Source organism: Eschrichtius robustus, chromosome 3, assembly GCF_028021215.1.
Source record: "Eschrichtius robustus isolate mEscRob2 chromosome 3, mEscRob2.pri, whole genome shotgun sequence".
Lineage (NCBI taxonomy): Eukaryota > Metazoa > Chordata > Mammalia > Artiodactyla > Eschrichtiidae > Eschrichtius > Eschrichtius robustus.
In genome coordinates this window covers 119,659,007-119,677,163 of record NC_090826.1, presented here as the reverse complement: position 1 = coordinate 119,677,163, position 18,157 = coordinate 119,659,007, and positions in this window count along the sequence as shown.

The following is an 18,157-nucleotide window of genomic DNA, read 5'->3' as shown; positions in this document are numbered from 1 at the left end:
TGTCAATATTATTGATTAGGTTAACCTCTTCCCTGACATTTTTCCCTCTTTGCTCCTTGTGACTATTCATTGTGATTTGCTAAGGCACATATTTCTAGACAGTATCTCAGGGTGAATTCTTTTAAGTGTAACTCACCCTATCAAGAGTTTAATTCTACTCATCCCATTCTCAGACTTAAGTTGATTTTTTTTAATTCTGAAGACATCTTACTCTAGCTCTCTCTTTTCGTGAACTACATCTCTAGTGATTTTATCACTCTACTTAGAACTTGGTTTCATTCTATGCTGTTTTGTTGAGTATTGGTTCTGTACAAGTAAACACTTACCTCCTCAGTTTTATTGTAAACATACAGAGGCAAGGACATGACTGGCACATCTTTGCTCCCCCACAGGGACTAGTAGACCTGGGCACCGAAGAAATATTTAATAATCACTCAGACTTAGGTTTTTGTCTTTAAGATGGGAGTGCCGAGACCATTGACAAATAGCTCTGGACAAGAGATGCCATTCCAGAAAAATAAATTAGATTGTGTGAACATCTCTTTCCTGCACCCCTTTCTCTGCTTACCTCACCTGCTTCACCAGTTTTTATCCTCACCCACATAAAATTTGGAGCATAGGTTTCAGTATGCAACTCTGGTTACACACCGCAATTTTACTTCTTAAGTCTCAGCCTAAATCTGATATCTGTATTTTTCTTTCTTTGTATATCCCTGCTTATCTCTGTCGTCATTCTGCTAAGACCCAAATCACACAAGCCATGACACCATTTTTTTTAACTAAAAAGTGAAAAATTAGCAGCTGTGACTGAATCAACTTCATCTCTTTATTGCCTGGTATCATTACTTGCACATCCTGCAGTTCTCCACAAACATGATTGAATAAGCAAGGAGATGAATGAATGACGGGATGATTACACTTCTTGTCCTGAGAACTGAAGATACTGATTACAATTTCCTTAAGATCAGGTCTTTGGGTCCTGAAATCAACACCGTCTCAAACGCACACACACATGGAGTTGTCCTTCTAAGCCATCTTTCCAATGTTCACTGGTCCTCTTATCCTCATCGCTTTCCTATATAGTTTTCCACAGCTGCATCCCTGACCTGCTTTCTAAAAGTCCATCCTACAACTGTAGATGCCTAATGAGTCTGATTACCCATTATGCCATCATATGTAAAATGGGACTGATAAAAATGCCCAGTTCTTATTCTAATTTTAAGGATAAATAATAATTCTTCAAAAATCATTGAGCTCCATACCTGGCACATTTTAAGTGCTCAAAAGATATTACCAATGCTCTTATTTGTATTAATTTATTAATACCTACTTTATAGATGCAGCTATAACTTAAATCTAATAAAATTTAAAATAAATTCTTTATTGTCCTTCCTAAAGATGGTCTACTGCTTCTCCATTTCTGCCACTGTTCACTCAGACCTTAAAAATTGGCACCACTTTTGATGTCTTCTCCTGCAATTTTAGTCCTCTTATCTCGCAATCCTGCCCTGCCTTGTTTTTCGAGCTGCAGGCTCTATTCCCTTCGGTATATGCTGATATTAGATCTAATGGAATTTTCCTAAAATACCACTCTGATTATATAACTCCCTTCCTTAGAAAATTTTCATGGCTCCTCACTGCTAATAGAAAAGTTCAAATTCCTTAACTCAGCATCCTAGTCTCTCCATTATAAGGCTCTGACTTCCCCATCTATCATCATTGACTCCCCTAAATATTCCATAGTTACAAGAAAATGGACTTACCCCTAACTCCTGCAACAGATTATGGCATGGTCTTTCCCCTGCCTGAATTGATTGTCCTCTTTCCACTTAATCTAAAATGCATTCTTCCCTCAGTAAGCTTTTCTAGTCCACCACAGCCCATACAAGCAATCTGTTTGACCTTAATGCTTGTATATAGTAACCAAGCACTCATTTGGCAAGGATGTTTTAATTCTAGTGTTCTTCTGGATACAAAAAAACTCTTGTGATTCATGTCTTCATGAGAAGTATTTAGTTGAACATATGAAATTGACATTTATTAGGTCAAAGATGGCCAAATAATGACAATTTCATATGATTCAATACCCAAATGCAATTAAAAATACAAATCTAATTCTATTATTTCCATATCCAGTGCTGCAGACACAGAATCTGTGTTTCTTTCCAGAAACATGTTTTTTTAATTCACCAAACAATCCTTGCAGATTTTCTAACCATATCATGGTGAAAGAGTCTAGTGACTGCTAATATCTTTTTCTCAACAACCTTTGTTAATTCAATCAAGAAATATATGTCTGTAACATGCCTGAGTCCCTCTAATCAACACATTATTCTTTGGTTCTGAATTGCCCCTGAATTTCTCTATTCCTGAGGGTCTGCAAAATAAATTTCTCAGAAAGTGTCTTAGTCTGTTCAGGCAGTTAAAACAAAATACCACACAGGGTAGCTATCACAGGGTAGCTTATAAACAATAGAAATTTATTTCGCACAGCTCTGGAAACTGAGAAGTCCAAGATCAAGTCATGGTTTCATTTTGAAGGCTGTGTCCTCACAGGTGGAAAGGGGGGAGCCTCTTTTATAAAGACATTAATCACTTCTCCAAGGTCCCACCTCCTATATCATCACACTGGGCATTAGGATTTCAACGTATGAATTTGGGGGAGACACAAACATTCAGACCATAGCAGAAAGTAAGTGTCTTCTCAACATCATTGTTGTCTATTTTCAAGAGTCAAAGACCTAATGAAAGAAATGTTAGCTCAGACTACTGTATCCCTAACATACAGGAAGGAGAAATACTGTCACAGCCTTTCATTGTCAGCTCCTTGAGAACTGAGGCTGACACATTCTGTTCCAAAATGTAACACAACACCTAGTTCAAAGAATTTTTGTGAGCTGAAAAAATTAGTAGCCCTAGAACGGGATACTAAGTTAAAGGACTTCATTGAGTTTCATTTTATTCAATTACTGTCATAAATATACTTTTGATTGGCATTCTTTGATTATTCAGTTTTCAAATTCTGTCTCTACTATTTTCTATTCTTAAGTATACTTGTATTCATGTTTTTTTTGAATTTTATGCTGTTTTTCAACCATTGGATATTCTGGCTTGTGTATAAGAATAATTTGATAGATTTCTAGGAGTTGAGAAAATTCTTTAGTTAATTGACTGGGTTTTTTAAAAAACTTTTCTGTACTTGTAGTGATTTTTCTGCATTATAATGGTTTTTGTTTGTTTGCTTTTTGGTTTTTTTTTTTTTTTTTTGGCTGTGTGGCTTGGGGCATCTTAGTTCCCGGACCAGGGATGGAACCCATGCCCCCTACAGTGGAAGCACAGAGTCCTAACCACTGGACCACCAGGGAATTCCCTATAATGCTTCTTTTAATACCCTAAAGGACAGGAATCATGTAGCATTATATTTTTGAAAATTTAAAATACAATTTTGTTTCAGGTTTCTAGACCTAATAGATGATAGTTGAATATTTTCTGCTTTTAGGGGTTATTTTCTTTTTAAGAGACAACAATAATTTTCAATACTTTTAACTATATATTTTTTAACTTCTACATTCAAAAATAAATCTATTGATCTGAAAATCATTAATGATAATTAAAGCTAGTTTACTGAGCATTTATCAAATTCCAGGCATTGTTCTAAATACTATAATATATATTTACATATTTAACCTTTCTGAGTCTAAGATTTAAAGTGGTTAATAACTAACTCAAGGCACTACAGCTATTATCATCATAGTTTGGGTAGCTCTTTAAATTCAAAAGCTGTTCTCAACCACTCCACTATTCTAACCTTCAGGTGTTCTGAGGTCTCCGGAAGTCTATTTGGCTGCAAAATAGGTCTGTGCATTGTGCAATTGTCCTTGAATGACATTACTGTGGTTTATGACTTTCTGATACCCTTTGCCAACAGAAAGCATGGGATTGGAAGTTTCTGCTCCCATGGCCACACAGAGATCTAGTTAAAAATTGTGGACTTCCCTGGTGGCACAGTGGTTAAGAATCCGCCTGCCAATGCAGGGGACACAGGTTCGATCCCTGGTCCTGGAAGATCCTACATGCCGCGGAGCAACTAAGTTCGTGCGCCGCAACTACTGAGACCACGTGCCACAACTGTTGAAGCCTGCACACCTCGAGCCCGTGCTCCACAACAAGAGAAGCCACCGCAATGAGAAGCACGCTCACCGCCAAGGAAGAGTAGCCCCCACTCTCCACAACTAGAGAAAGCCGGCAACGAAGACCCAATGCAGCCAAACATAAATAAATAAAATAAATTTATTTAAAAAAAATTGTTACATCTGTTGTCTCACGTAGATTTTGTAGACTTCAGAATTAAAAGATGGTGTGCTGAGGAGTACATGAAACTACAGATTATCGTGATGATTCTTTCTAGTTTTAAAAACATTTTCATTTTAAAACACAGATGTTATTTTGTGGGAATGGAAACTTTACACAATTTTTAAATATAAAACATGGAACTTCAAAGAAATATCTTGCTCTTGACCTACTCTCTTCCAACCCCCTGGAGTTTCCATTTACTTCCTCTGCAGTTAGGAGAGTGGAAAAGCTTGAGATATGCTCTTTGGTCTATTTTAAAGTCTCTGCCATTACACAATGACATTTGGCTCTTAGGAGCTAGTCAATTTCTTTGAGAGAAAAGAGAATATTTATGAACGGAAAACCTCTGCAGGTAAATTGTGCGCAATTAGCACCTTTTCTGAAGTTTTACAAAGCTACTGCTGTGTCCAAAAAAAAAAAAGTCTCCATCCATTGTATACAGAACAACCTGTTTAAGTCTCAAGCTAAGCCAGAAACATCTCATGCCAAGAACTTTTTAGCCCAGGCAGAGAACCTGAGACAAGAGAAATGTTAGCAGTCAGTGCTGGTTCTTCTTTCCAAGTGCCGTTAACTGGCTTTATGTGGGAACCTGTGCCAATAAGAATACTCTAGATGGCTATGTCCTTGTTATCAAGTGATAAGGAGAATGGTGAGAAGCAGCAAGATATAAGCAAAAGCTCAAGGGCTGAAAAGCCACATATGCCTTGACTGAACGCTGGCCCTGCTACTTGTTGTTTGTTCTTCAGAGAGTTACTTAACCTCTCTGAACCTCAATCTCCTTGTCTGTAAAATGGATATGATGATAATAATACTTCATAAAGTAATTGGGAATACTCAAGAGGTAAATATATATGAAGTACCTTGATCAGAGCTGGGCACATAGCCAGTTACCAAAAGAAAAAAAAGCAACCATCACCATCATCATTAATTAGAAGGTATTAAGGAAGACCTTCCAGGCAGTCAGCCAGTTTCCAGTCTCTCTCCTTCTTTATGTCTTATCCACAGAGAGTAAAACGATCTTTTAGCACTTTATCTTCCCATGTCATATCCATGTGCAAGACCATGAGGTAGATCCCCAAAGCCAGGAGTATCAAACCCAACATCTCAATTTTAACCTTAAGGCCCATCAGTAACTTCCTCTCCCGATGCTTCAACTTCTTATTTCTCCGTTTTGAACTCAGTGTTTCTGCTAACCAATTTTTCTTTTTGTCTTTTGTTTATGACTTATTGCTCTACTCTTTTTCTAGTACACCTGAAATTCCAAGATTCCCTTTCTGCCACTTCTGTGAAAGCCGCACCCTTTGGGAACAGACTGGGTTGGAATCCATGCTCTGGTCCCTAGTAGCTGTGAGACCATCCTTGTTTAATTTTCCTTTTTAACCTTCAGTTTCTTAATACTAAAGTGAGAACTGCAATATTAAATTCCACAAGATTAGGGGACCTAAATGAGATGACATATGTGCAGCAGCCAATAGACACATAATAGGCACTTGGTAAATGTTAGTTATATTCACCTTCATAACTATCAAAGCTTAGTGCAAAATTCTTCTCTTATATGAGAACATATGTCCTCATTATTCCAGTCATATTTGTGGTCTTTAGCTTAATGGACTCAACTTGAGGGGGGTGGAAGATCTCCATAGATATTGAAGTTTGAATTTCAGCTCTAGAACTTATTCATTATGTGTGACCTTGGGTAAGTACTTCAATTTCTCTGAACCTCAATTTCCACATCTGTTAAAAAATTACAAATCACATACTGAAGGTGTGAAAATTAAGTGAGAGTGTGTATAATCATAGCATAATATTTTAGAAATGTATTTAAAAAATAGTACCTACCAGTTATTGGTTTTCACCAAGGAAATTTTGATTGCAGGTATACATTCTGTCCTTGCAGCTTGATCTTTTCAAAAGTATGGGGTTTTGTTTTAAAATTTTAGCACAATTTTAAGATTCTTACAAGTGAGAACCCCAAGTTTTATGGTAATTCTTAATGGATAAAAAGGATGTGTTCCATTAAAAAGGATTGTTGCTGATTTAGAACTAAGTAAGGATACTTCTTAGAATACTAGGATACTAGATACTAGAAGGGAAAGTTTATGGAAGAGCCTAGACAATGGTCAGTAGAAAAAGCAAGAGGAGGAAGGAGAAAGCTGCCACTATCCATCCTCCTTGCAGAAGAGATGGGCTGAGGTTCTCTGTCCTCCCACTCCAGGTGTAATTGCTCTCAAGTTCCTCCTATCAGAATCCCATGACAATGTAGACCTCCTCTTCCAATGCCATCCTTCTTTAATGCCCAGGCCTTCTGGCCTCCACAACTGCAGCTCAAATAACTATAAAAGTTTCTGTTTTAGCCTATTGTGTTCAACAGAGACCTAGGCATGCCTGCTCATGGTGGGAGGATTGGTCATAGGAGCTGGGATGAGAAGTCTCCTTGGAAAGAACCAATCTAAGTCAAACTCCAAGAGCATAGCTCAAATCCTGGGTTACGGGAGGGCAATGACTGAGTGGGACTGGAAACAGGGCTGGTCCATCACAACAAATATGGAGATCTTTTTTCTCTTTTAACCAGCATTTCTTTAGTACTCCTTTAAGCAAAAAATAATCAATTAAAATCTGAAAATGAAGCTATTGTCACCAGAAGCTTCCATTCTAAGAACCATAAGATCTAAATTGAGAATCTAGATTCTCCCTCTGAACTTGAGTATATCCTTTAAGTTTTCATGGTTCTCAGCTTCCTCCTCTGTCAAAGGAGAGGATTCAACTGGATGGTTTTAAGTCTCTCCCAAGTCCAGTGTTATCAGGCCATAGTCTCTTACTCAGACAGACGATAGCTACAGACCCACAGACCCTATTTGTGGAAATCATGGCCCTGTAGTATGCCTCACATTTGCTCTGTGAATTAGTTATCTTGGCTACTTTGGTCTTCCATGATTTTCCTCCTCTCATGTTTGGGCTCAGAGACAATGTCTTCTGTAGTTGCAAATGCTGATGCCAAATGTGACACTTACGTTGCCAGGACCCACTACTTTGCCACGCACATAAAGCTGACAGTGACTGGCTTCGTGGACACTGAAATCCCTCTGGTTAAACCACATCTGTCCCTGTTACCGTCATGGGAAATACCTTGTGTTACTGGCGAAGGTCCAGGCACCAGCGCTCCTGATACCTTGGGCTCCCAGGGCACCACGGAGATTTTAGGAAAATAGCTATTTTACCCATACTTTTATTATATCCAGTTCACTCTAAGACTCAGGCTTGGTTCTTTGTGGACTAGGGTGGATTGCAGCCTGCACCTCTCAGAATCATGCCTCTCTCCAACCCTGGCCCTCTGGACTTGAAAAAGATGTGGAAAGCACTTCTCTCTCTTTTGCCATTCTATTGTATTCCTTCTCCTCCACTTTTATCCTTCTCCTGGGATTACTAAAGAACTATAGCCTGCCTGTTAAGAAATATTTTCTTCTGGAATTCTGAAACATCATAATTTATTTTCTTAAGTATTTCTAAGTAAGAAAACCAACAAATCAATTAGCATTTCATCAATGTTGCTACCACTAGATAAGGCAAGACCTCTATTTGTCCTGAGCTTCAAATCTCATTAGGATTTACCTTCTCAATGCTAAGCAAGTGTTCACTAAGATCAAAGAGCAGTTTCTCTCATTACTCTTTTCTAATTAGTCACTCTTCCAGTATAAATCCTTGATGCCCTCATCCCAGGAGTGCTTGATAATGCCCCTGGGTCTATAGGTCAAAGTGATTCTTAACAAGATTCTCACATTATTCTTTTTCATATTCACCTCTGCTTACTCCCAACATAGCTCCAAAAGACCACGCACACACACACAGAGATACACACATGGTATGTAACATATGCAAATACACATAAATTATCATCTGTGAAATCTTGTGGTGCAACCTTTGCTTGTTATTAGAGTTCAGAGAAGAGACACATCTGGAATACTGGGGAAAATGGAAGAAAATGTTTCAGGATAGTGTGTTCAAGAAACATGTATTAGGGGGAACCTTCAAGATGGGGGAGGAGTAAGACATGGAGATCACCTTCCTCCCCCAAAATACATCAGAAATACATCTACATGTGGAACAACTCCTACAGAACACCTACTGAACGCTGGCAGAAGACCTCAGACTTCCCAAAAGGCAAGGAAATCCCCATGTACCTTGGTACGGCAAAAGAGAAAAGAAAAAACAGAGACAAAAGAACAGGGCTGGGACCTGGACCTCTGGGAGGGAGCTGTGAAGGAGGAAAAGTTTCCACACACTAGGAAGCCCCTTCACTAGCAGAGATGGGGGTGGGAGGGGGGAAGCTTTGGAGCCACATAGGAGAGCACAGCAAAAGGTGTGCAGAGAGCAAAGACAAGAGATTCCTTCACAGAGGATCGGTGCCGACCAGTACTCACCAGACTGAGAGGCTTGTCTGCTAACCTACCAGAGCAGGTGGGAGCTGGGAGCTGAGGCTCGGGCTTTGGAGGTCAGATCCCAGGGAGAGGGCTGGGGTTGGCTGCATGAAGACAGCCTGAGGGGGCTAGTGTGCCACAGCTAACTAGGAGGGAGTCTGGGAAAAAGTCTGGAACCTAAGAAGCAAGAGACCATTGTTTCCTGGTGCACGAGGAGAGGGGATTCAGAGCACTGCCTAAATGAGCTCCAGAGATGGGCGTGAGCCATGGCTATCAGCATGGACACCAGAGACAGGTATGAAAAGCTAAGGCTGCTGCTGTTGCCACCAAGAATCCTGTGTGCAAGCACAGGTCACTATCCACACCACCCCCCTGGGAGCCTGTGCAGCCCACCACTGCGAGGGTCCCCTGATCCAGGGAAAACTTCCCCTGGAGAACACATGGCACACCTCAGGCTGTTGCAACATCACGCCAGCCTCTGCTGCCTGCAGGCTTGCCCCACATTCCAATTATGACTACCGTACCCTTCCTTCCTCCAGCCCTGAGTGAGCCAGAGCCCCCTAATCAGCCGCTGCATAGACCCCCTCCTGTCTGGGCAGGGAACAGATGCCTGAGGGCAGCCTACACACAGAGGTGAAGCCAAAACCAAAGCTGAACCCCAGGAGCTGTGTGAACAAACAAGAGAAAGGGAAATTTCTCCCAGCAGCCTCAGGAGCAACAGATTATATCTCCACAATCAACTTGATTTACCCTGCATCTGTGGAATACCTGAATAGACAAAGAATAATCCCAAAATTGAGACAGTGGACTGTGGGAGCAACTGTAGACTTGGTGTTTGCTGCCTGCATCTGATTTCTTTCTGATTTTATGTTTATCTTAGTTTAGCTTTTAGTGCTTGTTATCAATGGTAGATTTGTTTATTTGTTTGGTTGTTCTCTTCTTTTGTTTTTTAAATTATTAACTTTTTTTATGTTAATAATTTTTTTTTCTTTCTTTTTTACTCCCTTTTCTGCTAAGCGGTGTGGCTGACAGGATCTTTGTGCTCTGGCCTAGTGTCAGGCCTGAGCCTCTGAGGTGGGAGGGCCAAGTTCAGGACATTGGGCCACCAGAGACCTCCTGGACCCACATAATATCAATCTGTGAGAGCTCTCCCAGAGATCTCCGTCTCAATGCTAAGACCCAGCTCCACCCAACGGCCAGGAAGCTCCTGTGCTGGATGCCCCATGCCAAAACAACTAGTAAGATAGGAACATAACCCCACCCATTAGCAGAAAGGCTGCCTAAAATCATACTAAGTCCACAGACACCCCAAAACACACCACCAGACAGCCATGTCCACCAGAAAGACAAGATCCAAATTCACCCACCAAAACACAGGCAACAGTCCCTTTCACCAGAAAGCCTACGCAAGCCACTGAACCAACCTCACCCACTGGGGGCAGACACCAAAAACAAGGGGAACTAGGAAGCTGCAGCCTGTGAAAAGGAAACAGTAAGTTAAACAAAATGAGAAGACAGAGAAATATGCAGCAGATGAAGGAGTAAGGTAAAAACCGACCAGACCAAACAAATGAAGAGGAAATAAGCAGCCTACTTGAAAAAGAATTCAGAGTAATGATAGTAAAGATGATCCAAAATCTTGGAAACAGAATGCAGAAAATACAAGAAACATTTAAAAAGGACCTAGAAGAACTAAAGAGCAAACAAACAATGACGAACACCACAATAAATGAAATTTAAAATTCTCTAGAGGGAATCAATAGCAGAATAACTGAAGCAGAATAACGGATAAGTGATCTTATCCAATAAGGTAAATTCCACTAAGATAAAATAGTGGAAATAACTACCACAGAGCAGAATAAGAAAAAAGAATGAAAAGAATTGAGGACAGTCTCAGAGACCTCTGGGACAGCATTAAACACATCAACATTCAAATTCTAGGGTATCCAGAAGAAGAAGGGAAAAAGAAAGGGTCTGAGAAAATATTTGATGAGATTATAGCTGAAAACTTCCCTAACATGGGAAAGGAAATAGTCAATTCCAGGAAGCACAGAGAGTCCCATACAGGATAAATCCAATGAGAAACATACCAAGAAACATATTAATCAAACTATCAAAAATTAAATACAAAGAAAAAATATTAAAAGCAACAAGGGAAAAGCAATGAATAACATACTAAGGGAATCCCCATAAGGTTAACAGCTGATCTATCAACAGAAACTCTGAAAGCCAGAAGGGAGTGACAGGACATATTTAAAGTGATGAATGGGAAAAAACCTACAGCCAAGATTACTCTACCCAGCAATAATCTCGTTCAGATTTGATGGAGAAATTAAAACCTTTACAGGCAAGCAAAAGTTAAGAGAATTCAGCACCACCAAACGAGATTTACAACAAATGCTAAAGGAAATTCTCTAGGCAGTAAAAACAAGAGAAGGAAAAGACCTGCAATAACAAACCCCAAACAATTAAGAAAATGATAATAGGAACATGCATATCGATAATTACCTTAAATGTAAATGGATTAAATACTCCAACCAAAAGACATAGACTGGCGGAATGGATACAAAAACAAGACCCATATATATGTTGTATACAAGAGACCCACTTCAGACCTAGGGAAACATACTGACTGAAAGTGAGGGGATGTAAAAAGATATTGCATGCAAATGGAAATCTAAAGAAAGCTGGAGTAGGAATACTCATGTCAGAGAAAATAGGCCTGAAAATAAAGACTGTTACAAGAGACAAAGAAGGACACTACATAATGATCAAGGGATCAATCCAAGAAGAAGATATAACAATTGTAAATATTTATGCACCCAACATAGGAGCACCTCAATACATAAGGCAAATGGTAACAGCCATAAAAGGGGAAATAGACAGTAACACAATAATAGTAGGGGATTTTAACACCCCATTTTCACCAATGGACAGGTCATCCAGAATGAAAATAAATAAGGAAACACAAGCTTTAAATGATACATTAAACAAGATGGACTTAACTGATATTTATAGGACATTCCATTCAAAAACAACAGAATACACATTCTTCTCAAGTGCTCATGGAACATTCTCCAGGATAGATCATATCCTGGGTCACAAATCAAGTGTTGGTAAATTTAAGAAAATTGAAATCATATCAAGTATCTTTTCTGACCACAACATTATGAAACTAGATATCAATTACAGGAAAAAGAACTGTAAAAAATACGAACACATGGAGGCTAAACAATATGCTACTAAATAACCAAGAGATCACTGAAGAAATCAAAGAGGAAATCAAAAAATACCTAGAAACAAATGACAATGAAAACAAGATGGTCCAAAACCTATGGGATGCAGCAAAAGAAGTTCTAAGAGGGAACTTCATAGCAATACAATCCTACCTCAAGAAACAAGAAAAATCTCAAAAAAACAACCGAACATTACACCTAAAGCAATTAGAGAAAGAAGAACAACAACAAAAAAAAAAACCCAAAGTTAGCAGAAGGACAGAAATCATAAAGATCAGATCAGAAATAAATGAAAAAGAAATGAAGGAAACGATAACAAAGATCAATAAAACCAAAAGCTAGTTCTTTGAGAAGATAAACAAAATTGATAAACCATTAGCCAGACTCATCAAGAAAAAAGGGAGAAGACTCAAATCAACAGAATTAGAAATGAAAAAGCAAAAGAAACAACTGACACTGCAGAAATACAAAGGATCATGAGAGATTACTACAAGCAATTATATGATGATAAAATGGGCAACCTGGAAGAAACGGACAAATTCTTAGAAAAGCACAACCTTCTGAAACTGAACCAGGAAGAAATAGAAAATGTAAACAGACCAATCACAAGCACTGAAATTGAAACTGTGATTAAATATCTTCCAACAAACAAAAGCCCAGGACCAGATGGCTTCACAGGCGAGTTCTATCAAACATTTAGAGAAGAGCTAACACCTATCCTTCTCAAACTCTTCCAAAATACAGCCGAGAGAGGAACACTCCCAAACTCATTCTATGAGGCCACCATCACCCTGATACCAAAACCAAAGTTGTCCCAAAAAGAAAACTACAGGCCAATATCACTGATGAACATAGATGCAAAAATCCTCAACAGAGTATTAGCAAACAGAATCCAACAGCACATTAAAAGGATCATACACCATGATCCAGTGGGGATTATCCCAGGAATGCAAGGATTCTCCAATATATGCAAATCAATCAATGTGATACACCATATTAACAAACTAAAGGATAAAAACCATATGATAATCTCGATAGATGCAGAAAAAGTTTTTGACAAAATTCAACACCCATTTATGATAGAAACTCTCCAGAAAATAGGATAGAGGGAACGTACCTCAACATAATAAAGGCCATATATGACAAACCCACAGCCAACATCATTCTCAATGGTGAAAAACTGAAAGCATTTCCTCTAAGATCAGGAACGAGACAAGGCTGCCCACTCTCACCACTATTATTCAACATAATTTTGGAAGTTTTAGCCACAGCAATCAGAGACGAAAAAGAAATAAAAGGAATCCAAATCAGAGAAGAAGAAGTAAAACTGTCACTGTCTGCAGATGACATGATACATAGAGAATCCTAAAGATGCTACCAGAAAACTACTAGAGCTCATCAATGAATTGGTAAAGTTGCAGGATACAAAATTAATGCACAGAAACCTCTTGCATTCCTATACACTAACAACGAAAAACCGGAAAGAGAAATTAAGGAAACACTCCCATCTACCATTGCAACAAAAAGAATAAAATACATAGGAATAAACCTACCCTAAGGAGACAAAAGACCTGTATGCAAAAAACTATAAGACACTGATGAAAGAAATTAAACATGTACAAAGAGATGGAGAGATATACCATGTCCTTGGATTGGAAGAATCAACATTATGAAAATGACTCTACTACCCAAAGCAATCTATAGATTCAATGCAATCCCTATCAGACTACCAATGGCATTTTTCACAGAACTAGAACAAAAAATTTCACAATTTATATGGAAACACAGAAGACCCCGAATAGTCAAAGCAATCTTGAGAAAAAAAACGGAGCTGGAGGAATCAGGCTCCCTGTTTTCAGACTACACTCCAAAGCTACAGTAATCAAGACAGTATGGTACTAGCACAAAAACAGAAATATAGATCAATGGAACAGGATAGAAAGCCCAGAGATAAACCCACACACATATGGTCACCTTATCTTAGATAAAGGAGGTGAGAATATACAATAGAGAAAAGACAGCCTCTTCAATAAGTGGTGCTGGGAAAACTGGACAGCTACATGTAAAAGAATGAAATTAGAACACTTCCTAACACCATACACAAAAATAAACTCAAAATGGATTCCAGACCTAAATGTAAGACCGGACACTATAAAACTCTTAGAGGAAAACATAGGAAGAACACTCTTTGACATAAATCACAGCAAGATCTTTTTTGATCCCCCTCCTAGAGTAATGGAAATAAAAACAAAAATAAACAAATGGGACCTAATGAAACTTCAAAGCTTTTGCACAGCAAAGGAAACCATAAACAAGGCGAAAAGACAACCCTCAGAATGGGAGAAAATATTTGCAAACGAATCAACGGACAAAGGATTAATCTCCAAAATATATAAATAGCTCATTCAGCTCAATATTAAAGAAACATACAACCCAATCCAAAAATGGGCAGAAGACCTAAATAGACATTTCTCCAAAGAAGACATACAGATGGCCAAGAAGCACATGAAAAGATGCTTAACATCACTAATTATTAGAGAAATGCAAATCAAAACTACAATGAGGTATCACCTCACACCAGTTAGAATGGGCATCATCAGAAAATCTACAAACAACAAATGCTGGAGAGGGTGTGAAGAAAAGGGAACCCTCTTGCACTGTTGGTGGGAATGTAAATTGATACAGCCACTATGGAGAACAATATGGAGGTTCCTTAAAAAACTAAAAATAGAATTACCATATGACCCAGCAATCCCACTGCTGGGCATACACCCAGAGAAAACCGTAATTCAAAAAGACACATGCACCCCAATGTTCACTGAAGCACTATTTACAATAGCCAGGTCATGGAAGCAACCTAAATGCCCATCGACAGATGAATGGATAAAGAAGATGTGGTACGTATATACAATGGAATATTACTCAGCCATAAAAAAGAACAAAATTGAGTCATTTGTTGAGACGTGGATGGATCTAGAGACTGTCATACAGAGTGAAGTAAGTCAGAAAGAGAAAAACAAATATCGTATATTAACGCATGTATGTGGAACCTAGAAAAATGGTACAGATGAACCGGTCTGCAGGGCAGAAGTTGAGACACAGATGTAGAAAACAAACGTATGGACACCAAGGGGGGAAAACTCCAGTGGGGTGGGGATGGTGGTGTGCTGAATTGGGTGATTGGGATTGACATGTATACAGTCATGTGTATAAAATTGATGACTGATAAAAAAAAAAAAAAGAGATCAGAGGGAGACAGGCAAGTGAGCCTCGATATTTATTCCATTCCCTTGTTTCTCTTAGTGGAGCTATCATTATCCTTCAAAGTAGGTTCTTACAGACTTTCTCCTCTGTTCCAGGAACCTCTTAGCAATTTCTTGTTTCCCTGGGTTCCTGCACTATCCCCCTGGGTTTCCATTCATATTATTCACTCATTTGTAATTAGCTCCTTTGTAAATAAACCTCTTGGTGTTGTTCTGATTTGAGGGCTCCACCTGTTTCCTATTGGGCTCAAAACTGACATGTTTCTTTTCTATTTATTATACTACATTTCTTTCATGTATCAAAGTTTTGAATAAAGTTATATCATGACAATTAAAAGAAAAAAAGAATAAATTCAGCATGATACCATTTACGTAAAAAAATCACAGAGGGTACCATATATTTTATGGACGTATTTATGAGCATATGAAATAAAAAGAGGTCTGGAAAAAAAAAACTCTATGACATAAATCATAGCAAGATCCTTTTTGACCTACCTCCTGGAGAAATGGAAATAAAAACAAAAATAAACAAATGGGACCTAATGAAACTTAAAAGCTTTTGTACAGCAAAGGAAACCATAATCAAGACGAAAAGACAACCCTCAGAATTGGAGAAAATATTTGCAAATGAAGCAACTGACAAAGGATTAATCTCCAAAATATACAAGCAGCTCATGCAGCTCAATATGAAAAAATCAAACAACCTAATCCAACAATGGGCAGAAGGCCTAAATGGACATTTCTACAAAGACGATATACAGATCACCAACAAACACATGAAGGGATGCTCAACATCACTGATCATTAGAGAAATGCAAATCAAACCTACAATGAGGTATCATCTCACACCAGTCAGAATGGTCATCATCAAAAAGTCTACAAATAGCAAATGCTGGAGTGGGTGTGGAGAAAAGGGAACCCTCTTGCACTGTTGGTAGGAATGTAAATTGATACAGCCACTGTGGAGAACAGTATGGAGGTTCCTTAAAAACTAAAAATAGAACTACCATACCACCCAGCAATCCTACTACTGGACATTTACCCTGAGAAAACCATAACTCAGAAAGAGTCATGTACCACAATATTCATTGCATCTCTATTTACAATAGCCAGGACATGGAAGCAACCTAATTGTCCATCGACAGATGCATGGATAAAGAAGATGTGGCACATATATACAATGGAATATTACTCAGCCATAAAAAGAAATGAAATTGAGTTATATGTAGTGAGGTGGATGGACCTAGAGTCTGTCATACAGAGTGAAGTAAGTCAGAAAGAGAAAAGTACCGCATGCTAACACATACATATGGAATCTAAAAAAAAAAAAAAAAAAAAAGTTCTGAAGAACCTAGGGACAGGACAGGAATAAAGACGCAGACATAGAGAATGGACTTGAGGACACAGGGAGGGGGAAGAGTAAGCTGGGACGAAGTGAGAGAGTGGCATTGACATATATACACTACCAAATATAAAATAGATAGCTAGTGGGAAGCAGCCGCATAGCACAGGGAGATCAGCTCTGTGCTTTGTGACCACCTAGAGGGGTGGGATAGGGAGGGTGGTAGGGATATGCAAGAGGGAGGGGATATGGGGATATATGTATACATATAGCTGATTCACTTTTTTATGCAGCAGAGACTAACACATCACTGTAAGGCAATTATACTCCAATAAAGATGTTAAAAAAAAAAAAGAAAGAAACGTGTTAGCAAAGAGAGTTAAGTCTGGAGAGTAGAGGTGAGAAGTGGAAAGGCCTTTATTGCTAGGATAAATGTTTGACTCAGGATTAGGGCTTGACCCAAGGAGCAATATAGTTCAATTATATTTAGGAGACTGACAGAAACTGACTGCATTAATACAGTCCTGTCATACGGAAGGCCTGAATTAGGATTGTAGCAGGAGCACAGGGGAGATATGTTATAAGTAATCAAGAAAACAGAAGGAACAGAAAAAGGAGTAAAACACAGATATCTCCACTGTTTTCAGCCTGGCACTTTAAGTCCCCTCTGAGGCAGCTGCTGCCAATTGTCACATTATAGCCATTCTTGTCTTCTTCCAATGAAGAGGGCTCTTGATTTTTAGCTACACACATGACCTGTTAGAATATAGATTACATTCTCCAGCCCTCATAGGCCCTAGGAGTGGCCATATGATGAAGTTTTGGCCCATGGAATGGAAGTGTAAGTGAGGGAACAACTTCTAGGTCCTGCCCCTAAGAGAAGGATAGTGCCCTCTGTTTCTTCTCCCCTTCCTCCTGTGCAATGGGATGTGACAGAAGGCCGCCGTGGACTGTGGAGACAAGAGCTACACCCCAGGAATGAAGATTAACAAAAGAGGAACCCTGGCCCCTGTTTTTCCCAGAATGGAGCCGCCATACTAGCTCTAAGAGTGAGAAATCTAATTTTGTTTCAGTCACTGTAATTTTACATCTCTGTTTTTTGTTACTGAATCTATATCCTAACTAACACACTTTTCTATCTCACAGGCATGAAACATTTCAAAAGCTTTTAAATTAATGTAAAAATAACAGATATTTTAAAAACAAGGAGATTTTATACACCAGGAATTATCCCAGAGATACCACTATCTTATTTTGAAAAAAGTCTTGAAAAATGTTAGTATGTGTTGGTAAGCCTCAAAATCCTCACCACCACCCCACACACACACCAGCTTTTCAGGGATCAGTGGATGCCAAAGCTTCAGATAAGGAGGAAGTAGCTTTTTTAATGGAGAGAAAAGAATCTGGAGTTCTTGGAGGCTAATTCAAGAGGGATAGGATGGGAACAAAGATAAGAGAGATAAAAGAATAAGAAAGTCAGCACTGTGCAATGTGATGCCCTCTCTACGATTTCTCAGAAAGGGTGATAAATCTGAGAATGTCTGATAT